The sequence below is a fragment of the Elaeis guineensis genome, chromosome 5 (assembly GCF_000442705.2).
Source record: "Elaeis guineensis isolate ETL-2024a chromosome 5, EG11, whole genome shotgun sequence".
NCBI lineage: Eukaryota > Viridiplantae > Streptophyta > Magnoliopsida > Arecales > Arecaceae > Elaeis > Elaeis guineensis.
Genome location: NC_025997.2, coordinates 28,131,105 through 28,157,427, shown reverse-complemented (window position 1 = coordinate 28,157,427; position 26,323 = coordinate 28,131,105). Strand labels below are relative to the sequence as shown.

The following is a 26,323-nucleotide window of genomic DNA, read 5'->3' as shown; positions in this document are numbered from 1 at the left end:
TTATAGTCACCATTTATCCTTGAAAATATCTTAAAATTAATTTTGATCCGTTGGAGTGTGTTTAATGTGCATTAAATACATCAAAAATAGACTAAAAACTAGCTGTTATGCATGCTCGCAGGAATGGAGCGTCCTACTGGCAATGGGATGTCCCATGGGACGTCCCAATTGGCCAGACATAAACTTTAGCTTTCTGTTTTGGTCTCAGAATCTCAGGGATCATCTCAGATGGATCATCCCACTGCATGGGTCATCCCAGATAGATCGTCCTACTGCATGCCATGAGCCAAAATGAAGCATGCATCCCAGATGGATCACTCTATTTTGTGCCAATCCAATTTTTCATACATTTAAAGTCTGAAACTTACCAGAATACTTTCAAATACTTTCAAGTAACTTGGACATTCTCAAAAGCCTTCGAAAACCTTTCCAACTTACAGAAACTTCAACTTTGGCATGCTAGATAAGGCTTTTTAAACCCAATCTCTTGGACTATCTGAAACATCACAAAGACAATCTCCAAGGATAAGAAACATACTAGTAGTCTCCTCAAATAGTTTGTGATCATCAAAATCAATTCTTGAAGCAACAATCTCCTCCTTTTTGATGATGACAAAATATTTGAGTGTTCATAAAATATATCTTTAAAGCTCAAAGAAGTTGGGTTTGTGAAGCACTAGTAGAATTATGTCAAAAAAAATCAACAAAGAGGATTATGATATACATATTTTTAGCAAACTTTAATGATTTAATTCATTTTACTGAAACCATTTATGAAGGTATCAAAGTATTTCTAAAAATTATTCTTATTTAATCAAAATCTTCTCATTTCTTGTATGAATTATATTATTTTGATCATTTTGAAAAAGATCTCCCTCTTTCTTATATAACGAGTGTTCAATTTAAAAAAAATTTCTTATTGAAGCACAGATGATTCATAAAAAAATTTTGTTCTTTTTTTTCCTTATTTTTTTTGTTATCAGAGCAATAAGTGTGAATGAATATTTTTTTCTCTTTTTCTTGTTTTGATCTTAAAGAAAGAATGACACCACTTGAACAAGAATTAAAAGAGAAGAAATTAAAGTATTTTGTAAAATCAAAAATGAATGTATCGAGTCATTTCGGTATTAATTTAAAAATAAAATTATTAGAGCACTTAAAAAAATAGATATATCAGTGTAATTTTTTAAATAGTATCAAAATGAAGATAAAAAATAAATGTATCAGAGAAAAAAAATAGATATATCAAAAGCGTATTGAGGGTGTATCAAAAGCATGTCGAGGGCATCTCAGTGTAAAATACTGTATCAGAGCAAAAAAAATTTAAAAAAGTAGCAAAAAATTTGTTAAAAAAATATATACATAGACTAGACTAGACTAGACTATAGACAATATACTACTTTTACCATTATTTCTCTCCTTTTTTGACATCATCAAAAAGAATGGACTAAAGGGAGTAAGATGGTGGTAGGTCTAATATCAAAATAATAGAGCATTCATTCAAGTGTAATAGTTAATCATCCATCCAAAAAAATGATAATTGACATTCATTCATCCAAAAAGAAATAAGCCAAATAAAATGATAATAACCTCATTCAATTACACCAAAAAGAGAGGTTACAAGAGTCATAATGAGCATAAAGCTCTCATACATCCAATCTACAAAATATAACTAAGTAATCTAATATAAAATGAAGAAATCAGTGACACTGGGCATTGAGCATGAGGTCAAGATAAGTGAAACAGGATCAGCCTCATCCTCAATTGAAGGGTCTGGTCTGACATGACAATGTTGAAGGACGAAAAGCAATGGGCTGAACGAATGCAGGCTCACTAGATGTAGAGGACCTAGACTGAAGCTGAGTCATAATACCATCAAGCTAGGACAGGATACCCCGCACTGTAAGTCTGAGTCCATCCAAATCAATGGATACAAAATTTCTAAAGTCCCTGATGTCTATCCGAATCATTTCAAGAGATGAACGAAACTGACTGTGAAGTCTTTCTATCTCTCAGGCTAGGTTATCCATCTACGGTGTAGAAGAAGTCGATGCGCCCACTCCAGCAGAGAGAGAATCTACAATCTGTCTGACTTCCCTCTCTATATCGAAAATTCTGTCACTGAATCTGAGAAGGGAGCTCTCCACACCCTCCAATCTAATACTCAAGTTAGACAGGAGCTCTATCAAAGAGGAAATGTGTGGCACAATGGATGATTTCAAGGATGGAACAGAGAAGGCACTCGAAAGAGCTGAGTGAAACTACTATGGCTGCTGTGGCGACTGCTGTAGAATTTGCTCCTGGTACAGCTGAAACTGATAGAGCTGCTGTAGTATCTGATCCTGAAACTGCTGCTGCTGAACAGATAAGATTCCTGCCACTCTCTCAGCTAGCTGTCCCATATCAACATCCTCCAAGCTAAAAGTAGGCACGGTACGACTCAATGGGGGTACGTTGACCGAGGATCCTACCTCAAGCTCTGAAACATAGTAATCAATTGGACTCGATCTGGGCACAAGAGAAGATGGACCCTCTCCCTTAGCATGCTCTTCCTCCTCATCATCCTCCTCCTCAACTACTGTAGCTCGTCCCTTAGCCCAACGGCCATCAACTCTCACAAAACCTATGCGCCTAAGAGAGTGGTTGTTGTAGGTGTCAGTATATGACAATCTGCAGATAACCTCCCCCTCGAAACTCACTCCTGACTCCCTAAAAATCATAGTGAGGGCCATGCCATAAGGCAAAGGAGCCTTGGATCTGTTCAAAGCTTCCCTCATGGCATCTATCGTTAGAAAAGGTAGATTTAGCAAAATCTCAGAAACTACATGGTGCATCAGATAAATATCTCTATTGGTCATCAAGTCATATCTTTCCTCTTTGGGGAAGAAAATCCTGAACACCATGTGGTGGAGTAGCCTCATCTCCACACTAAGATCTTTAGCCTCAATCTTTAGGAACCCTTCCACATCATCTCTCCCAAGTATAGTCCTGAGTCCAATCTCCTTTTTAGGTAGTTCATCTAGACAACTACCCTCACAAGGCATCTGAAGTAACCTTCCTAGCCTAGGTGTATTTAAGATAATTTGGACTCCCTTCATAGCAGACTTTAAAACACCCTCAGAGAACACCAAGTTTGAGTAAAACTCTTTGACCAAATCAATATACACCGGCTCAGATAAACTTAAGAAAAACTTCCATCCTTGTTTAATTAGTTTATCTCCAATTGAAAAACCATCATGCCTCAAAAATTTGAAATCTATATTTCTACCCAAAGCAACCTTCCTTGCAGATAGGAGAATCTTACTTGGAGTGATTGGTGGGGATGCTTGGGTCGGCTCATGTGCTGCCTTCTTCCTCCTTTCTCTGCCTCCAAGGATCTAACCGACTTTCTTCTTTGTGGCATTCTCATTTTGGGGGCTATATCCCAAAGAGAGGATAAAAATCAGTCAAGAGGGTAGAGAAGGATGTGGATTGAAATAACACTAAGAGGAGAAGCTAATTTTGGAGAGTTTCTCACAGATTTTATGGGTTAAGGTTTGGAATTTGGGAAAATCAAGAGAGTGGGCCGTGAGATCAAAAAATTTGAAGAAAGTAATCCACGATTTTATGGGATTTTGGGGTTTTTGGGAGATCTAGAATGAGATTCCTAGGTTTGGGATGAGAGGGAGATGAAGGATTTTGAGGTTTGAGATGCCCCAGAGGCCCTTTTAATGGAACAAGATTCAGGTCGACTCACATGAAAAGAGCCTACCCGCACAAATGGGACGCCCCATCCAGGATTGCATCAGATGATTCAAAAAATAATTAAAAATAAGAAAAAATATAGAAAAAAAAATTAAAAATTGGTCATATTGAGTTGAGATGATCATAGGGGGTCTAGATAAATTTTGATAAGATTTTTTATTGAATATTTCAACAGAAAAAAATTCGAGAAGGTATCTGAATAGCACTGATAGATTTTTAATTAACTTGTAAAATTCTTAAAAAATGATAGATGGCTTCCAAAATTAGGATAATGAAGTCAAAAAATTTTAAATGAATTTTAGGAGTAAAATTATGATTGAAATTTAAGCAGAAGGGTCTAAGATGTCCAATTCTCTTCTAATTTTATAAAATTTATTTTCATTAAGTGCTTTGATGAAAAGTCAGCTAATTAATTTTTAGTGTTTATGTATTCAAGTGTTATGTCATTATTTTGAACATATTCTCCTTTGAAATGATGTCTAATTTCAATGTGTTTTGACCTAGAGTGTTGAGTTATATTTTTGATCAAATTGATGGCACTAATATTATCACATTTTATGAGGATATTTTTAAGTTCAATATCAAAATCTATTAGTTGTTGCTTAATTCATAGGATTTGAGCATAGCAACTTTCAGCTGTAATATATTTAGCCTCGGTCGTAGACAATGCCACTGAATTTTACTTCTTGCTGAATCAAGAGATTAAGTTTACTTCTAAAAATTGATAAGTTCTACTTATACTTTTTTTATCTAGTTTACATCTAGTAAAGTTTGCACTCGAGTAACCTATTAAGTCCATAGAAGATTATTTTGAAAATCAAAGACCTAGATTTTATGTTCCTTTTAAATATCTAAAAATTTTCTTAACAGCATTTAAGTGAGATTCCTTAGAATTTGATTAATATCTAGCACACATGTATACACTAAATATTATATCAGGTCTACTTATAATCAGATATAATAAAGAATCTATCATGTCTCTATAGAGCTTTGAATCAATATTTTTATCATGCTCATCTTTTTTTAATTTACTGGAAGGGGTCATAGGTGTACTTACAATTTTTGAGCTCTCCATTTCAAATTTTTTTAATAATTTTCTCATGTACTTACTTTGAATGATGGAGATCTCTTCCTTCGTTTGTTTAATCTGAAGTCTGAAGAAGAAAGTGAGTTCTCCCATCATGCTCATCTCAAACTCCCCCTGCATGAGCTTGATAAATTCTTAGCACAAATCTTCATTAGTAGATCCAAATATAATATCATCAACATATATTTGTATAACTAAAATTTTTTATCTTTTTTTTTTATAAAAAGAGTAGTATCAATTTTTTCTCTTAAAAAATTATTTTCTAACAAAAATTTACTTAATCTTTCATACCATACCCTAGGAGCCTGTTTTAATCCATATAAAGCTTTATTTAACTTAAATATATGATCTGAAAATTTATGATTTTCAAAATCAAGATGTTCTACATATACTTCTTCAGCAATATAATCATTTAGAAAAGCACTGTTAACATCTATTTGAAATAATTTAAAATTCATAAAGCAAGCAAAAGCAAGTAGCATTCTTATGGCTTCTAATCTAGCAACAGGTGTAAATATTTAATCAAAATCAATTTCTTCTTGTTGATTATATCTTTTAGCAACTAATCTTGCTTTGTTTCTTATTACATTTTCATTTTCATCTAATTTATTTCTATATACCCATTTAGTTCTTATTATGGGGTGGTTTTTAGGTCTAGCAACTAGGATCCATATATTGTTTCTTTCAAATTGATTTAGTTCTTTTTGCATGGCAATTATCCAGTTATGATCTTTTTTAGCTTCATCTATTATTTTAGGTTTTAGATGTGAAACAAAGGCTATATAATTACAAACATCTCTAAGTGAGGATCTAGTTTTTATTCCTTATACCGGATCACCAATTATTAATTCTCTAAGGTGATTATGGATATATCTCCATTCTCTTGGAAGATTATCTATGTCTTGAGGTTGTTCTTGAATGTTTTGATCATTGATGCTTTCATCTTCATATTTTTCATCCAATTGATCTTTGTTTTGCTCATTTAAGTCATTGAGGGTAAGCTCTTTCATTCTATCTTCTATGATATCTGCATCATCAGCATCTTCTCTTTTTTTCTTGATGGAAGATCATTAGTTTCATCAAAGATAATATGAATTGACTCTTCCACTGCTAGTGTTCTTTTATTAAATACTCTAAAAGCTTTGCTAAAAGTAGAATAGCCAAGAAATATAGCTTTATCAGATTTAACATCAAATTTATCTAAGCTATCTTTACATTATTTAAAATAAAATACCGACAGCCAAAAATATGAAAATAGCCTCTATTAGGTTTTCTACCCTTCCATAATTTATAAGATATTTTCTTTAAAATTAGTCTTATTAAGGCATGATTTAAAATATAACATGTTGTATTAATTGCTTCTGCCCAAAAGTACTTTGGAAGCTTGCTTTTATATAGCATGGTATGGGCCATTTCTTCTAGGATTCTATTTTTTTTTCAACAATTTTATTTTGTTGTGGTGTTCTAAATGCTGAAAAGTTATAATCTATGCCTTTTTCATCATAAAATTTTTTAAAATTTTTATTTTCAAATTCAGTACCATAGCCACTTCGAATAAAAATAATTGATAAATATTTTTCATTCAAAACCTTTCAATAAAATTTAGAGAAAGCTGAAAATGCATCATCCTTAGAAGCTAAAAATAAAACCCAAGTAAAACACGAAAAATCATCAATGATTACAAAACCATATCTTTTTCCTCCTAGATTAGTTGTCCTTATAGGACCAAATAAATCTATATGTAAGAGTTCTAAAGATTTAAAAATTTAAATAATATTTTTAGATTTAAAAAAAAATTCTTGTTTGTTTACCTAATTGACATACATCACAAATTTTGTCTTTGTCAAAATTAATTTTTGACAAACCAAAAACCAAATCCTTTTAAATAATTTTAAAAAGTGTGTGCATACTAATATGTGTAAGCCTACGGTGTCAAAGCCAACTAGTCTCATTAATTCTAGTATTCATGGCCACAAGATATTGCATATTTCATAAGGATAGATCATCCAAATCAACTATACATATATTGTCATGCCTATGTCCAATGAATCTAATGCTAACATCAGTGTGACTAGTTACAATGCACATAGATGATTCAAAAATTACTTTATAACTTTTATCACATAATTGACCAATACTTAAAAGATTATGCTTAAGACCATCTACAAGTAATATATTTTTAATACAAGTGGAGGGAGTGATACCAATGTTACCTATACCAATGATCTTTCTTTTGTCATTATCTCCAAAGGTGACCATCCCTCCATTCTTGGCCTTCAATGTGATGAATTGAGATTCATCACCAGTCATGTGTCTTGAGTATCCACTGTCGAGATACTATTTCCATTTTATTGCTTGGGATGCAAGACACACCTGCACACATGAAATCAAGTTTTAATCTTAGGTACCCAAGCTAACTTGGGTCCTTTGGGGTTAGTCACAATTGTTCCTTTTGAAACTCATATTTTTTTAACATTTCTAGTATCAAATTTATTTGATAAACATGAATAAGCTTTATGCCCTATCTTGCCACATCTAAAACAAGTAATATTTGGTAGTTTTCTTGTAAATGCATTGACGAAAATATTTTTTAAAAACTTTTTCTTTCTTAGAGTGTTATAGCCAAGTCTGACTTTATCATATACAGCTTTTTGACTGTCAATGATTATCTGAAGTTTGTTTGAATTTAATATAAATCTGTTAACTATAGATTTTAACTTGGTTACCTCTTTTAGTTTTTGATTTTCTTTTATAAGAGTTTCATTTTGACTAAAAAGTTCATCTTTTTTTTATTAGAGACTGATTCTTTAGTTATAATTCTTCATTTTTCTTGTCGACTTCTACTTTTTCCTTAGCTAATACATGGTTTCTTGATTTCAGATTTTTATTTTTTATTCTTAATTCTTTAAGATCATTCAAAAGTTCATAAAAAGCTTCTAACAGTTCATCATAAGTAAATTTATTTTGAGTTTCGGGTGTTATCTCATTTTCATATGTCATAAGACACAGGTTGGCTTCTTCATAAGATTCTTCATTAGTGGTGGAGTCATCACTGTCACTCTATGTAGCCATCATGACCTTCTTCTTCTTGAACTTCTTTTAGCCTTTCTTGAGCTAGGGGCATTCTGATCTGAAGTGGCCCGACTTCTTGCATTCATAGCAAATGATAGACTGTTTCTTTTCTTTTTCTTTGCTCGGCTCCCTCTTGATTGGTGGTCTTCTCTTGGTCCCTTATCTTTTTCTCCTCTTGAAGTGTTTAAATTTTTTGGTAATCAAGGCCAAGTCCTCATCTTCTTCGCTATTGTCTGATTTTTCTGTATCTTCTTCTTCCTGAGCTGTCGACTTGAGAGCTATGATTCTCTTTCTTCTGATTTTCTCCTCGATGTGTTGCTTCATGGTCAGTTTGTGAGTCACGAGGGATCCAAGCAGCTCCTCCAGTGGTAGAGTATTCAAATCCTTGGTCTCTTGGATTGTAGTGACTTTTGCCTCCCATGATTTTGGCAGGGACCTGAGCACTTTTCTCACAAGATCACTGTTAGAATAATATTTGCTAAGATTTTTTAAACCATTTATGATGTCAGTGAAATAAGTAAACATTTGAGTTATTGCTTCTTCAGGTTTCATTTTAAACAGTTCATAGTTATGCACAAGCATATTGATCTTAGATTCTTTTACTTGGTTTGTGTCTTCGTGTGTGACTTCTAATCTATCTCAAATCTCTTTAGCTGAGTGGCATGTGAAAATACGATTAAATTCATTAGCATCCAAAGCATGATAAAAAATATTCATGGCTTTAGCATTGAGCTGAGCTATTTTTTTATCAAATTCATCCCATTCACCTTCCGACTTAGGGAGAGACACACTATCAATCAATTTAGTAGGTATATGTGGTTCATTTACTATGACACTCTACATGTCATAGTCAAGTGCTTGAATGAAAATTCTCATCCGAGCTTTCCAATAGGTATAGTTTGACCCATTGAAAAGTGGAGGTCAGTTTGTGGATTGCCCCTTAGCTAGGGATGTGCCAAATTGGGTTGCAATAGATCTTTAGCTCTTGATGGTTAAATCAAGCAAGAACTAGAGCACTGGACTCTGATACCACTTGTTGCCCAAATATGGAGCCCAAGAGAGGAGGGTGAATTGGGATCTTTTTAAAATTTTAAAGATTAGTGCACTTAAATAATGTGCTAAAGTATTGGAGTGGAGAGGGTTGATTTTTAATAAAAATAAATTCAAACACAAATGATAAGATTGCAAGTATAAGGCACAAAGAACAAGTAAAGAGAGGCAAGTACAATAAATACAAAGAATTTATAGTGGTTCGGTGCAAACCTTGCACCTACATTCACTCTCCAAGTTTCTACTTGAGAATTCAATCCACTAAACGGATTTCAAGGATTACACCATGTCGGACACCGCCGACCCTTGCTATCTAAGTAAGAACACTAATTTTTTGGGTACAAGCCAACTCTCAATAATTTGATTCAAAGTTTGGATCAATCCAATCGAGTTTTAGAATCCTCAAAACTCAAAAACCCAAATACAATATAAGAAAAATAGGATACAAAAAATTCAACACAATATCCCCTTAAATAGATACAATAAATGCAATAGAAATACAATACTTAAGAGAAAGAAGCTTTTACTGAACATCCTTAATGAATTTCACACTTGATTACTACTGGAGAGTAGTTGGTGAAGTGATTAAATGCTTCTATTTCTCTCTTTAGGGCCGATAGAGCTTTTTTCAGATTTGAACTTGAATGCTTGCTTAATCTTATGATTTTTCACTTCAAAAGAGCATTTATGGTCACCATTTACCCTTGAAAATGCCTTAGAGTTGATTTTGAGCCGTTGGAGTATGTTTAATGCGCATTAAATGCACCAAAAATGAGTTGAAAATTAGTCGTTACGCGTGCTCGCAGGAATAGGACATCCCATGGGGCGTCTCACTAGTAATGGAACATCCCATGGGACGTCCCAATTGGTCAAACAAAAACTTCAACTTTCTATTTTGGTCTCAGAGTCTCAGAGATCATTCCAGATGAATCATCCCACTGCATAGGTCATCCCAGGTGGGTCGTCCCACTGTGTGTCATGAGCCAAAATAAAGCATGCCGGCTATCCAATGAAAGGGGATGACCCAGATGGCTCGCTCCATTTTGTGCCAACTCAGTTTTTTATGTATTTAAAGTCTAAAACTTACCAGAACACTTTCAAATACTTTCAAATGACTTGGACACTCTCAAAAGTCTTCGAAAACCTCTTCAACTTATAGAAACTTCAACTTTGGCATGCTAGATGAGGCTTTTTAAACCCAATCTCTTGGACTACCTGAAACATCACAAAGACAATCTCTAAAGATAAGAAATACATTAGTAGTCCCCTCAAATAGTTTGTGATCATTAAAATCAATTCTTGAAGCAACAATATTAGAATATATTGATGATTAAAAAGGTCCATTTGACACTTTTTGAAGTATATGGGATGTAAATGAAATTTGGCTAAAATTGAGGTGGTATTCCTATAATTTTTCCTAAAAATTAAGAAAGCCAAAGACCAAAATGTGTCATATTAAATGCATACCATAAAAGGTCAAACATGAATACATGATGTTTATCTTCCCCGTAATGCTAAGTAATTTCTGAAACATATATCATAAACACCATATTCGATATAGAAGAGTTTCCATTCAAAAAAAAAGAACAAAAATCCTTTAAAGTGGGGACCAGAGAAAAACTTATAGAGCGAACTTCATAGTTTACCATGTTTCTTCTAACATCAATCTTAAAGAAGAAACCTAAAAGGCCTATTCTTTTGTAGGTAAATATCATAAAAGAATTGATCAATTTTTCTATTGACCAATTTATCTATGTTATCACACTTCTCTAGATCGATAAATTATTTTTTATGAATAATATATTTATCCATAAAATAGGAAGAAAGTCTTACCCACCTAGAAGATGGATAAGTCATTTTTTTATCAACTAAAAAAATAATTATTTTATTTGATTCCTAATATATCCCTAACCTATAAAATAATATAATAATATATAATACTTATATAATATAATATTATTATCGAATGATATTTTTTATTTTAATATAATAATATTATTTTATTATATAATATAACTATTATTATTTTATTATATAATATAGCTATTATTATTTTATTATTTTATAAATATATACTATATAGTACTATATATTATAATATATTATAATATAATATATCATACTATATTATTATATATAATAAAATGTATTATGAAAAATATAGATAGATCTTAGCAACTTATCTAGGAAGCTAGTAATACAAAAAAATATGAGTAAAATATTCTCGAGCTATTTTTCAATATATAACAAAATATGGATAAATTTTTTTATCTAAATATTATCTAAAAAATACTTATCTAGAAAAATATAAATTTTTGAGTAAATTTTTTATCCTTAAAAGAATGGCCCAAAAGTCAAAGACTTTTTTTACTAACAGAGTTATAAGCCCTATGATTTAAAAAAAATATTGTATTATCTTTCTTCCTCATTTTCAATATATACCTTTTACTGACACATATTATATTATCATATGATGCAAACTAAATAAATTAATCATCACGTAACTCAATGCATACCTCCAAATAAATCGATACATAACTTTCAAAATATAGAGTTCATCAATCCATCATATATACAAATTAGTCATTTAATAATCCAATACATACCTTTATACAAATTAATACATAATTTTTAGAATATTTTATTTCACTGTTACACATTACATGGTCTGATGATATAAACTCATCGACTTTCTGATACATACTATAAGATTCTTTAATACATATTGAGTAATGATCCAATACATATCTCTAAATAAAAAAATATGATCTGAAAACTATATATCTATTTACCTAAGAGATGTGTATTAGATCATTGCTATGTATGTATCAAAGCAGTTTATAGTATATATCAAAAAATCAATGAGTATATATTATCATAGCATATAGTAGGTATTGGTGAATATAATATTTTAAAAGTTTTATATCAATTTGCTTGAAGGTATATATTGAGTTGCTGGATAACTAATTTGCTAAGGGTGTATCATCTGTGTATTAGTGAATTTAATATTCTGAAATTATTTTTTGATTTATCTAAAAGTATATGTTGGGTCACTAATAAGTGTGTATTAAATAAGTTTATAGTATATATCAGGAAATTGATAAGTATGCATCACCATATTATAAAAATGTATACTAATGAATATAATCTTCCAAAAATTATATATCAATTTACTTGGAGGTGTGTATTGCGTTTAATTTATTAAGTATAAATTATCTGATCATGTACTATATATTGGTAAACTCCATATTTCGAAAACTGTATATTGATTTATCTAGATCTATGTATTTACTTACTTGATGATTAATTTATTTGGTATATCTCACTTGGTGCTATAATATATATTGACAAAAGGTATATTATGAAAATAAGTAAGAAAGAGAATATAATATATTTTTTTATTTTTAATTCTAAGATTAACGACTCCATTAGTAGGAGGAATCTTTAACTTTTAAGTTTTTTTTTTTTAAATTAATATTAGGAGAATGTAGCAAACAGTATGAAGTCCGTCTTATAATTTTTTCTCTAATATCTATCCCATATCATTTTTGTTCAAAAAAATATAGAAGAATTACAGACGTGGCATATGATGGCTTTGCCAACTCAAGGACAGAGCCTCCATTTTAATATAAGATTAGATTAGATTATTAATTTAAAATAAATGTTATATATCAATTCATCCTCCATAAAAATTTTGGTTTACATGTGGCAGTGTTACAGATAAGTTTTATTTTTACTAAAATAAAAACTTAGAAAAGACTTTTGAGATTTTTTTTAAACATCAAAAGCCTGATTGCTTACTTATCAACTTTCACGTAAAACAGACAGCACCATTTTTTCATATTGCCACTTCTTATGCTTTGATATTTCTGTTTTCTTTTCAAATTAAGTTTTTCCAAAAGCCACCAACAGTCAACCAGTTTCATAGAACTCCTCATTTAATCAACTCTAGTATATGTTCAATTTTCATAAAACGTGGTGGTGCAGTGGATGTGGGTCGCATCCAACCTCGCTACATCAAAGCCCGGGGGCATCAGCGCGAGCAAACCAATGGAACCATCTTTCATTTCCATTTACCTTACCATGTTTCCTTCTTCCCCAAAGTCTGGTCGCCAGCATCGACTTATTGTGCAGTGGCCTAAAAAACTTATAAGCAAAATTTTTCTTAAAGAAAAATCCATGAGTATTCAAGAAAAAAAAAAAAAAAACGGGCAGAAAACTGGGACCAAGAATTACCATCGATCAGATAAAGTCTGATGCTTTTGATCAACACATTTTTTTTCTGCGAAATGTTATCATCACATCAACGGTATCAAAATGTTAAAGGGTCAGGAGAAAAAGTTCAACTTGAGGCCGAACAAAAGAGCATAGTTAATCCAAGAAAAGAAATAGAAGATCAGAAATATATTGGAGAAAATATAAAATATTAGGATATTATTAAGCAGAGAAGGCTTGGAACGGAGGGAGGTCCAGACATTCCAGATCAGTAGATGAACTTCGAGCTATCTTGCACTTTCCTGGATCTAAGTAATGACGGTAGCAAGAGTCATCCTCAAGATAGATCTTCACATCACAGTCTTTGGATGCATATATAGATTAAAAAATTAATAAAGAGAAAAAAAAATCGAAATATAGACAAAGGCCTCCTCCCACCCGAGAAATTTGGCTGCCCGAAATTCTCCTATAGTCACCCGGGGAAGTGGAGAGGCAGAAGGGTTTACATACAGAGGAATCGCGTGTTGGTTGTGCCTCATACCATTGGTGTAATTACCAAAACATGTTTGAGAGTGGGGCAGCAAATGGATTGGATTCTCTAGTGTTGAACTCATTCGAAATTAATCTGGTGCAAACTGTAAGTTGGATTCAAAAAATGTTGCAACTCTCAAATATAAAATGAATTTGAATTATTAAATTCTTAGTCCAAATCGATCCCAAATTAGCCTATTACATATTTCAAATTCTGCGTTGGATATAAGAAATTAGTAACTTTTTTTTTAGTAATACAGTCAGTTAGTAATTAACAAGAATTATACCCACATGATGTGAATTGACAACATCATCATTATAATAAACAATGAATGATCAAAAAAATACAGGTAAAATAAATAAGATTTATTTTTATTAACAATTCAAGTTAAAATAATAGAAATAATTAAACAATAATTTGAAAAATTACTGCACTAATCTAAAGGCAAGTATTTTTTTCAGTCTCTACCCCCTTCTATCATTGTGATACTAAATGCCAGGTCGCAAGTCAAAAGCTACCTTTATATAGAAGAAGATGAAAAATCAAAAGAATTGTATATAAGTTGATATTTCATAATTAAAAATAATAGGAAGCTCATATTGAGCAATATTTAATAAGAATAAATTGAAAGTATTAATAGAAACTAATATGCAATTGAAATGATAGCACATAAAAATAATAAGAATAATAAAACAAATTATATAAAAAATATTAAAAAAATATTGAAGAGCTTCATGTACGAAAGAAATAAGGAGGATGCCTCAGACAAATAGAATGTAGAGGAGAGAAGGCCTAATTTTATATATCTCCAGATGGAAATATATATCGCCGGACTTCCATCAGAAATAAAAAAAAGTAGAGTTTAGTAATATTTACTATTGAGTTTGGAGCTAGTGTTCCAGTGGGTCTGCTTGCCCCGTGAAAGAGGGGGCCATAAGTGAAGAACCACGTTGCGCTAATTGGTGGCGTCACATGTGACATGCTTCTGTCTATCAATATTTTTTAATTAAAAAATAAAAAAAAATTAAAAATATCTCTTTAACTTTAGCTCAATTTTATTTTCATCCTATGTACTTTAAAAGTATCAAACTGATTCTTCTATTTATTGACATGTTCTAATATGATCTACTGATTTATTTATCAACAAACAGTATTATCTTGTCCTCTCAATGGATAGAAATATCCTTCGCTTATGAGTGGACTTGAAGGAGGAAGAAAATAAGGAGGAGGAGACCATTGTAGAGGAGGATGGCTTACGAACAGCTTGGAAGAAGAGGATGAAGAGGAGGATAAGGAGAAAGGAGAGCGGTGGAGGAATTGATAGAGGTGGAGGGTGTTAGATGTATGCCCTAAAAATCAATATGACAGATACATTATAATAATTCTAGAACATATTTTTATATTTAAACAATTAATTTATTAATAAAGTGGATAATTTTTTTATCCATTGTTATGTTATGTGTCCAAAAATCATCCAAAAAATTAATAATTTAAGGTACATATTGTAAAGAGTTTAGATTTGAGATATCTATAATTAATTCTTAAATTGCTTTCAATCGATAGATCGTCATGGGGATAGTGATTGATCCGATTAAATCAACATATGGATCGCTTCCTTCGAGATAAACGAGTCTCGAGTCTATAGTGTAAAGATACTAAGCGAAAGTGTGGATAGTTGTTAGAGAACATTGGTATTGAGCGTGACCATACGAGAGATCATATGGATATCTACTCACTCAACAGTGATCTTTTCGATGCGGTAGTGGAGTGAGTGGTTGCTCAACCTACGGTGCCTCGACTGCTCACAGTGGGATTGCTGTAGTTTAACTGCACATAAACATGGTCTCCTAGCCATTTAGATTTTTGTACTATATGTTGGTATAATAAGTTTATTGTAGGAATAGGATGCATTCTTATAAGAAATCTATTGACCTTAGTAGATAAGGAATAGTACTATAAAATTTGAGAAGCCAATTTCATAAGTCTATGGCCATAGCAAGGTGATTGATGAAAAAAAAATTTCATGAGTATTATATTTGGACTTGAGCTAATTGAATCTTTCATATGACAGATGTTAGAATTTGATGAGTTTTTACAATCTCCATCTTGTCGGGACTCACGATAGAGGAACTAAATTATATGATAACTATACTTAGGGGTTCTATTTTTTATTCTGCTGGATTACCACCATATGCTGCTAAGTGTCATTAATGGATTATGAGCTCACTAGAATCATTCTAGATCGATGATCCTTGATGGGCATGAGTTAGAATTATTCTAATCCATCTAAAGATATTTCGATGATATTATGATGGAGATCATAGTATGTCTCGCTATCAGATAGAACAGAACTTATGGGATCATACACAAAAAAGATTCTTAACTGATCAGATAGTTAAGTTATGATTATAAATTGTAATAAGATTTAATTATCAATATGATTGATAATGCAAAAGTTGTAATTAATTAATTCGCTAAGTGTTAGTGAATTACAAGAGGATCAATTAGTAATTGTATTGCTGTTTGGCTTAATCTGATTGAGCTGTGAAGTTTAAATCAAATCTAATTAAATTAGATTCAATTTGATTTGATTTGAGTTTGATTAGATCAAGCCTAATTGGATTATAAGATAGCTCAATTACATAAGGAGATTAATTTCTAGTTTGATTAGAACTTGATTCAATCAATTTTTTAATTAGATTAGAATTTAATTTAAATTTAATTGTATTCCTAATTGAACTAAAAATTAACTTAATTTGGATGCTAACTAATTCTAAATTAGTTAGGATTAAAACAGATTTAAATCAGCCCTTAAAAGAATCCCAGTTGGACTGGGATTCTATCTCTTTGCGCCACTCATGTTCACTCCTAGAAAGGAGATGCCTTCTTGGTTTTTGTGCTAGCAATGAATCATGCCCTAAGCCCTCACACAGCCTCTCTTATCTCCTTTTAGATTAGGATCAGGTCTGGTTTGATTTGAATTTAAATCAATTTAAATTTGAATTAAAACTGGAGTCCTAGTTTTATAAGGTGATTGACCTTGTCAAAACCTAAACCCTATACAACTCTTAGACACCACTTATAAAAAGGGGGCCTTTGGGATGTGGAAAATAATCTAAAAACATTCTTGCGGCATGAGCTTAGGCATGGGTCTTCTCTTGGGCATGGGGTATTTTAGAGAGAAGAGAGAAGGAAAAAGAGAAAGGGTTCTCATAGTTTCTTCTTCCTCATCTTCTTCCTCCTAGTCTTCTTCTTCTTAGGAGAGTCTTAGAGATTAAAGAAGATCCTAATCAACCATTAAGGAAGCGATCTTTGTAAGAAAACTAGCATTTCGGGGAGATCAAAAAGCCTCCGATCAGATCAGACCTCGTGTGGATATCCGTATAGGTCAAACACGTGCACGGCTATACCAGAACCTGAGACATCCTCAGATCTAGATCTGAAGAAGGAGTTCAATGAGTCAAATATGTGATTCGATCATAAAATTATTTGATTCTCTGAAATCAGATGCTCTTAATTATATTTATCATCATATAAACTAGATCCATAGGTATTTGATTTAGATCTATGCATGCGTAAAATTAAATCTGATTTAATCTAGTCTTTCGCTGCTTATTTTTTAAAATTATTTTGAAATCTACATGTAAAATATCTAAAATTTAATAGTGGTATCAGAGCCGAGTTCATATATATGAAAATAAAATAAGATTTAATTTTTAATCAGATCTAAAATTAATTTGATTAATGATCCGACATCGTATGCTATAAGGTTATCCTGGTACGAGGTTTATCCCTTATATTGTAAAGGTTGTCCGATATCGATGTTGGATCCTTTTGAAAAGTATTTTTAATATTTAAATCTATTTTTTATAGATCTGAAAAATTATTTTTAGATCAATTTTTAATCATGTATGAGATATATGAGTAGTGATTTAGATCTGAAAAGTAGTTTTAGATCTAATTTTTATGCATGAATGATTGCTGAAATTTGAAAACTAGTTTCAAAATCATAACATGTTTAAATATTAAATTTAGAATTTAAATCTGAAATCTAAAAAATTATTTCAAGTTCATAATATGTTAAATCATTCATGTAATTCAAATCTAAAATTTAGATTTTATATCTGAATGTAATGTTAATAAGATTAACAATTGGTCATGGCTAAATCAAATTAGGTCTAATAATTTGATTACATCTAGGATAATTGATTTGAACTTAATGGAATCCAATCGATTTGAGCGATTGATTAAATCCATTCAAGAGTTGATTAGGATTAGGTCAAGAGTGCTCATGATCAAACCAATAGTTGTAGTTGGTCGGATCGATTGAAATTTATATGTTAAATTGATTGACCCAAAGACCTAATTCAGCTCAGTGGCTCGAGCCTCAATCACTTAAGCTAACCTATTTGAAACCAATTGACCAATTGATGTCTAAGGTAAGTATTAGATGGTGGTTACTTAATTAAGACCCTTGAATGTTTAAGGGGGAGCCTCCCACTCATCTCCACTTATCTGGGCAATTTGGTAGATTGTGTCTTGAATCAGGTTGCTTGGTAGTTCGGTTTAGCCCATGCCAATAGGATTAGTCATGGTGATGACTAATTAGATGAGACCTAAATCAAAATTTTCTCACATACATATTAAGTCTAGCAGTCTTCCACCGTTGTAGATGTGCAGGCGTGCAACTGGTGTTGATGGTTCTTGGCTGGTCATAGTAGTTTAGTTGCCACGAAAACACGCAACCACTCTATAGCATTAGATGCTTTGGGATAGAGATGGGGTTGGGCCCAATATCTATCAGGTGAGAGACCCAATGACGGCTTTGCATCCACTTGTGAATGGTGGGTCAGACTGAACTAAAGAGTATAGCCAATATCTGTCAGGTGAGCCTACATAACTTAGAGACTGAAACACTGCATCTTGCTTGGAGATGCATTGGATAAGAGTTGTCCACTCATCGACATAACTGTTATCAATATCTATCAGGTGAGGTGCATGTACATCAGTAGGACCGCAGTATCCACTAAGAATTCTTGTCAATGGGGTTGGGCCCAATATCTATCAGGTGAGAGATCCAATTACGGCTTTGCATCCACTTATGAACGGTGGGTCAAACTGAACTAAAGAGTATAGCCAATATCTGTCAGGTGAGCCTACATAACTTAGAGACTGAATCACTGCATCTTATTTGGAGATGCATTGGATAAGAGTTGTCCACTCATCGATATTTACCAATATCTATCAGGTGAGGTGCATGTACATCGGTAGGACCGCAGTATCCACTAAGAATTCTTATCACGTTATCTGGAGAGTATGAGAGATCCAAGAAAATAGTGGGAGCCTATTTGTTTTTAAAAGTCTCTAGAATAAATATAGATTTAAGTATAAATGTCTAACTAGAATCTTTGCTTTTCGCAATTTAACCATCTTAGCTTCAAATTCTTTAGCCCATATCTTGAGTCTAACCGTTTGACCAAAATCAATTTTAAGGACTGGCTCAGAAATCTCAAAATAGTCTTGATATCAAAAAAATTAAGATATATTCTCGATCAGAGCCCCCCTCCTTTGCCAAACCATCCTAGTGTTGAATAGAGAGCTGCACTAGACAAATGGACAGATGATGATAATTGGGTCAAGTGCTACATACTGACTTCTGTGTCAAACGAGTTGCAAAGGTAGCATAAGCACATACCAACTCCTAGGACTATGATCACTTACCTGCAAGAGTTGTATGGTGAGCAGAGCCAAACGGTATATTCTGAAGTTTCGAAGGGGCTCTTTGACTCCAAGATGCGTGAGGGATAGTCAGTCTACAAGCATTGTCTAACAATGATCAAGGATCTGGAGGAGTTTGAGAAGCTCGGCCTTACAATGCAGAAGGAATTACAAGTAGATCTGATCCTGTAATCCTTGACTAGTTCATACAGATAATTTATAGTAAATTATCATATGAATAAGTTAGACTACACCCTATTCGAACTTGTCAACATGTTGGTTACTACAAAAGAGACTTTGAAGAGTTCAAGGGGCTTCGTTCTTGCTGTAGAGCAGGCTTTTTCTAAAAGAAAATCTTCAGGAAAGAAGAAGAACAAGCCTACGAAGAAGCAGAAGAAAGAGAAAAAGTCAAAGAAGGACACTCCGAAGATGGCTACAGATAAAAGAAAGTATTTTCATTGTAAAGCTGATGGCCATTGGAAGAGAAATTATTTGTTGTAGCTAAATAGCCTTAAGACCAAAAGGGCAGAGAAACTTTCAGAAGATATGTCTAAATTGCTCGTTGTTGAATCTAATTTTATGATTTTCTCTACTTCTAGTTGGGTATTAGACTCTGATTCAAGTGCTCATATATGTACTTCTATACAGGATCTAGTGAAAACTAGAGGGTTGAGGCATGGTAAAATGATTCTTCAGATCGACAATGGAGCAAGGTTGCTGTAGAAGCATTGGCACCTATCCTCTTCGATTATCGTTTGATTTGAGATAGTTTTGAAAGACTGTTATTATGTATCTGTAGCTAGCTAGAGTTTGATTTCTGTTTCTGTACTAGCACAGGAAGATTTTGTTTTTAATTTCAATAAAGACTTCTATTCGATTTATTTGAGAAATAAATTGGTTACACATTATCTTTTAATTGATAGTCTTTATCACTTGCATGTTGATGCGTGTGTGAATATAAACGAGCAAATAGTCGGTAGTGTCATAGGTCATAAACGATCTAGAGATGACATTAACCACAAGTATATGTGGCACCTAAGGCTTGACCATACTGGAGAAGACAGGATAAACAAACTTAAAAGAGATGATCTCTTAAGCTCATTTAACTCTGAGTCGTATCCAGTTTGTGAATCCTATCTTCATGAAAAGATGGCCAAGTTGTCCTTTATAGGACATGAAAAAAGAACCACTTTGATACTTATCCTAGTACACACTGATCTGTGTGGCCCATTGATGTATAGATCGGGGGTGGTTACAACTATTTTATTACCTTTACTGATAACCTCTCACGGTATGGGTATGTGTTTCTTATAAGACACAAGTCTGAGGCCTTTCAAAAGTTCAAGAAATTCATAAATAAAGTAGAAAAGCAAACAGAAAAATCTCTAAAGGTTCTTCGATTAGATCGAGGAGGAGAATACCTTAGTGAGAAATTTTTGAGTTATCTCAAGCAAAATGGTATAGTCTCATAATGGACTCGTTCGGTACACCTCAACTCAACAAGATATCTGAAAGAAGGAATAGGATCCTATTAGATATGATCCAGTTCATGATGAGCTTTCATGACTTATCCTTAAATTTTTGGAGACATGTCCTACTAACCATGATTTACTTACTAAATAGGATTCTCTCTAAATACATTCCTATCATACCACATAAGATATGGCATGGTAAGAAATCGAGTCTTGATTATTTCAAGATTTGAGGATATTTGATCCATGTCAAACGACAGCAGTCAGATATGTTAGAGGTTAAGTCTTTTAGGACTCATTTTATAAGATATCTTAAGAAATCTATGGGATACTATTTTTATCTTTCAAAAGATCACAATGTGATTGTGAGCTACCTTGCTGTCTTCTTGAAAAATTAAATTATCTAAGATGGAGGCAGTGGGAGGAAAGTTGAGCTCAAAGAGTAAGTCTCTAAAGAGCAATGAGCTAAAGAACCCGATGAACCTATTAACACTGAGCCAGTAGTTTCGCCTTACCTTGTGATCAAGTAGGATCTTCCATCCTCCTGATAGGTATGTGGGTGTGCTTACTGAGTGAAAGAATAATGTCCTATAAGTCCATTGCATGTATGATACGATGGGATATTTTTTATATTTTATCTTCTAAACTCATATATTTGATATTTATTATTAATAAAATTTGATATTTTGTTTCATTATATGCTATATCTTAATACTTGCTTAAGATTATAATGAACCCCATAGGTTAGGACAATGATTTTAGGATCATGATGAGATCATGCCAGTGAGACCTAAAATCTTGATAGCCTTGATCTAAAATATTTTTGGTCATAGGTTTATTGAGTCAGAGATTAATAATACCGATAAGACTGGCACATTTTATGTATGCTTGACGGTAAGAGTGATTGATCTCACAACAACTTGTATGGTGACACTAATACAAAAATATGGGTGCTCATGGGAGAATGAGTTCACTGAATTAACCAAATAGAGAATATATGATGGAGCCTTATTTGCATGTCAGCTGATTATTCTCTAATGGGAGTTGTGCAAGTGATCCTTAGACCTGAGATCACTATGGTACCTTATGTATATAAATCTATATTTTGGTTCATTCTCTAACTTGACTCTTTGAATCTTATGTGGGGTATTCTGGATATGGTGTAGTGTGCGTGAAGGTTGTGAGGGATCAATAAGAAATCGGCCACTCCTTATAAGGGGAGTGAACATCCTATATGATCTCATAAGTTGATGATTCAAGAAGTCTTTGGCCAAAATAGGATAATAATGAGAAAATTTTTTTTAATATATTATCAACTGAATCATCACTTTCTGATCAAAATATATATAGATAACTGTTTGGGCTTGATATGATTTCATGCCCATAACTTATCTAAAATGTTGTATGATCGAATGATTGAATTACATAGTAACTTGCCACTAAAGGATACTTTTAGTATTTTCATCAAATTTTATCTCTTTCGGATAGTCATGACATATTGCTAGACATCAATCTTAACTTGTGGACTCACATGAATTAAAAAAAATTAATTCAAAAATTAATTAAAAAGAGTTCTAATTAAAATTGATGCATTTGGGTTGACCTAATCTAATCGGATTGATTTAGATCATGAGCCTTAATCCACTACTGGCTAGATATGGAACTCAATGGGTCACACATTTTGGAATTTGATGTTGGTCTATTCTAATTAGATTTATTATAAATCCTATGGGTTAATTTTACATGCTAACACATTATGTTAACCCAAGTTTCCAATTAGGTTAGTTCAAAGATGTTTGAGCTAAGCCTAACCTATTGCTTTGAACCTAATTAGATTAGATTTAATTTAATTGGTTTCTTACCTTATCATGAAAGAGTTTCATGTAAACAGGGAGTCCTCCATGCCACCATATGTCTCCATGCCAAAATAAATGTGTGGTTTATGCAAATCTATCACTATGACAAGTGCACCAGTCGATCAAATAGTAAAAGTGTGTGAGTAGAGAACCATCCCACGAGGATTGGAAAATAAGTACCGAAAAGCACTTTCCTAAATTTTATTTAGAAAACTGATTTAGAAAGAGAATAAAATAAATAAAATAATTAATTAATTAATTAATTAAAAAATTATAAAAAAATAAAAAGGATGTGACTGTTAGGGTTGAAATCAAGAGCAGATAAATACTAAGGCAATTGGTTCACAAACTCAATCAATATAATATTCAAATAATCATGCAAACTAGATAAATTTTTGTTTCATGTGATGGTGGAGTCTCCTAAAATATTCACTATCCTTTGGTCCAGGCGTAGCAAAACTATCACTACTTATTAATTATCCTTTGGTCCAGATGTAATTTAAATAAGCAATGATGCATTAATTTCTATGAAACCCTCTAATTAAAATACGCTACATCCAAAGCATACTAAAATTACTGCATGCATAGGAACCTTAATTCAATTCAAACACAAAGTATACAAATCAAGAAACATTGATATAGAAGTACTTGATCCATATCATCTATGCCCATTAGATCAATTAGAAGATGGCCAATAATCTAAAAACATTAAAAATAGATTTGCATACTTGTCATGAACAAAAATTAAATCTAGAATCCAGTCATATTAAATATTATATCAAACAAGTGGCTACACCTTAACCTCAGCAAAAGAAATTTAGATCATGATGAAAAGCACAAAAACAGCAAATAAAATAAATAATATCATAAAATCTAAATAGAGTACTGCTTGTTGCTGAATTTTGCTTCAATTTCTTGCTCTTGGCGTGAAGAAAATTGATGGAAAAAGGTTGGACTTGAAGATGAGAAGGAAAGAAAAAAGAAGAGAAGAGCTCTATTTTTGGTCTCCGTTCTCTTTTGTTTGCTTCATCTCAGGTCATCCCCTCTTATAGTCTGTGAATTTTGCAATTTCTGGTAGGCCACGGAGTCCAAAAACACCTCAAATTAGTATCCCAAGCGAGTGTATCAGGTGAAATCAAGTTCTGACCATCGGATTGAATTTAAATGCCTTAAATTATGCTTGATCAATTCCTATTCTCAGTCGAAAAGGATGTAGGCCATCAGATCAACCTCCAAATGGGATTTAGGCCATTGATCAGCACATCTGATGAAGTTCTTTGCTTAGTTCTCGACCACAGCCAACCAGCATCGTTGGATCGCACCGCAGAGTGAAGTGCAGCCATCGGATCATGCAAAGAAATGGGCCACCATCGTTGGATATGGGAAAGCCTGATCTCAATCATTCGATCCCATACATCACGCCCTTCAACCATCCAATGTCGCAAAGCCGCCCGAACTTATCCCATGCACCGCGACAAATATCGCTGGCCACTGTTCTGGTGCACCGCTGAAGGATCTAGCATTACGCGATCTATGGACCATCCTGTGAGCCGTGCCCTATTCTGTGGACCGCTCGTGGACTGAGCAGTCGGTCCACCGTGCACCGAAGGATATTTTCTTTGGATTTTTGGATGATTTTTGCTTGATTTTGTTTTTGATTTTTGTGTGGGTTTTTCTTTTTTTTATTTCTTTCCTGGAATGTAAAATACGCCCATATTAGTGTATAATTTATAACAAAATAAATCAAAACTTAGTAAATAAGGGTAAGAAAATATAGTATAAATATAAGCTTATCAAATACCTCCAAACTAAGCTTTGATTGTCCTTGAGCAAAAAAAATGATAAATCAATAGATAAGCTCATATTTATGCATCCTAATCTCAATCTAATATTCACTTCTATGCTTCAAAGATAGTACATAGACATGATTTAAGAGAATATGCAGAACTCAATCAAGAATTTTCATAATTCAAGTGTTAATAATATCTAATCATGAAATCTGATGTATGTGTGTGAATAACCAATCCCATATTCCTTTCATACATTTAGCTATAATCATGCAAATCCATAAATAATGAATATGAATACTTCATATGCTTGTTCTTCTCATAGCTCTTCACTAATACAATCTCACTAACTTAGATGAAAAAGTCTTTATTAGGTTGTAATGGGGCTATAGTATTGGCTACCAAAGAAGGGATAAAGAGAAATCAAAAGAGAACTAACTAAATTGATGAGCACAAAAAAAAATGCAGCATTTTTCTTCTTTCTCCTTCTTTTCTTTTCCTTTTTTTTTTTTGAATCCAATGTTACTTTGCTCACCACAACCCCCAAACTAATTCTTTTTGATGTACTTGGAATTGTAACAAATTGCTATTGAACCTTTCTTTTTTTTTTGACCCCTTTTTGCCTCTTTTTATTTGCTCCACCATAATAACGTATCATAACCATACCTCTCTTCATATACCATTCTCCAAGAAACTCATCATGCATTGTAGCTCTCTTGAAGGATAATTTATTTATTTTTTAAATTAGAGGATAAATTAATGAGGCTGAAAAAAATAAAAGCAAATGGTGGTCTTCTCTATATTCTTCATACAGACCCATTCTTTTTATTTAAGGCTCAAAGAGGGTAACTAATGACAATGTAATAAGATAGGCTTTTTGGCACAAGCGTGTCAAAGAATGCCTAAATCATTTCTAAGTTAACAGATTATCTAGAATTTCACCTCGAGTGTAATAAAATAAGTTCCAGAGTGTCCTATCATAATCATAAAATTCACATAATCAGTCACCAAATAACAGTCAATTCATAAGATCATAGTTATATGTGCTCAAAGAATCCCATCATTCATGAACTAGATAAAATTAATAAAAGAATCATGCAATTTCTCAAGTATGGGTTCTCAATATTCTTTTTAATCAAAATCTATGACAATCATATTCACATATCAGTGATGTTCAAATTGAGAAAAGAAACATAAATATGAGACTTAAAATATCAATTCATCTCCTTTTGCTCCAGGATTTCTATATTATTTTGAGTTTTTTTTCAATCATGTCAAATTGAGGATTAGAATAATTCTCCATCTCCTAAACTAAAAGTAACATTGTCCTCAATGTTTAAAAATAGATAAAGAGCAAGAATACAACAAAAACTTTCCTATTTGTGGGTATGCGTCCAACTGATATGATGTGATCCTTGTACCCCCAAACTAGCATAAGCTTTATCTTTTCTATAAAAATGAAAACACACCAAAATAGTAAAAGAGCAACAAGACACTACTGAAAATTAGAAAAATCAAACTAAAGAAGTAAAAGGAAAGAAACAACCTAATGGAGTAGTTCTGATTTATAGTCGTTAGCTTGACTATTACAAGGCTCTAAGCTGGATCTTGCAATCGAAGGACTGCCTTCTCTCCGTCAAAATTTTTATCTATGTAATGCTTCAACCTGTGGCCATGAACCTGACTTACTGATCCAGAGAGAGCAAAGACTGACGGTGAGGCTTCTTTCATAAGGTGGGTACCTTTTGATTCATAAGAGATATCCACTGCTCCATACAAGTAGACTTTAG

At 32.5% G+C, this 26,323-nt stretch overlaps 2 non-coding genes across 2 annotated transcripts; both read right to left on the bottom strand.

Annotated features, from left to right (window-relative positions):
- Positions 1-12,941: 12,941 nt before the first annotated feature.
- LOC140858325 (small nucleolar RNA snoR100) lies at positions 12,942-13,051 on the bottom strand. The gene has a single exon (XR_012141890.1). It is a non-coding gene; the product is annotated as a small nucleolar RNA snoR100 (small nucleolar RNA).
- A 138-nt stretch (positions 13,052-13,189) lies between these two features.
- Positions 13,190-13,262, bottom strand: LOC140858320 (small nucleolar RNA Z155). Its single transcript, XR_012141885.1, has one exon. It is a non-coding gene; the product is annotated as a small nucleolar RNA Z155 (small nucleolar RNA).
- Positions 13,263-26,323: the final 13,061 nt, after the last annotated feature.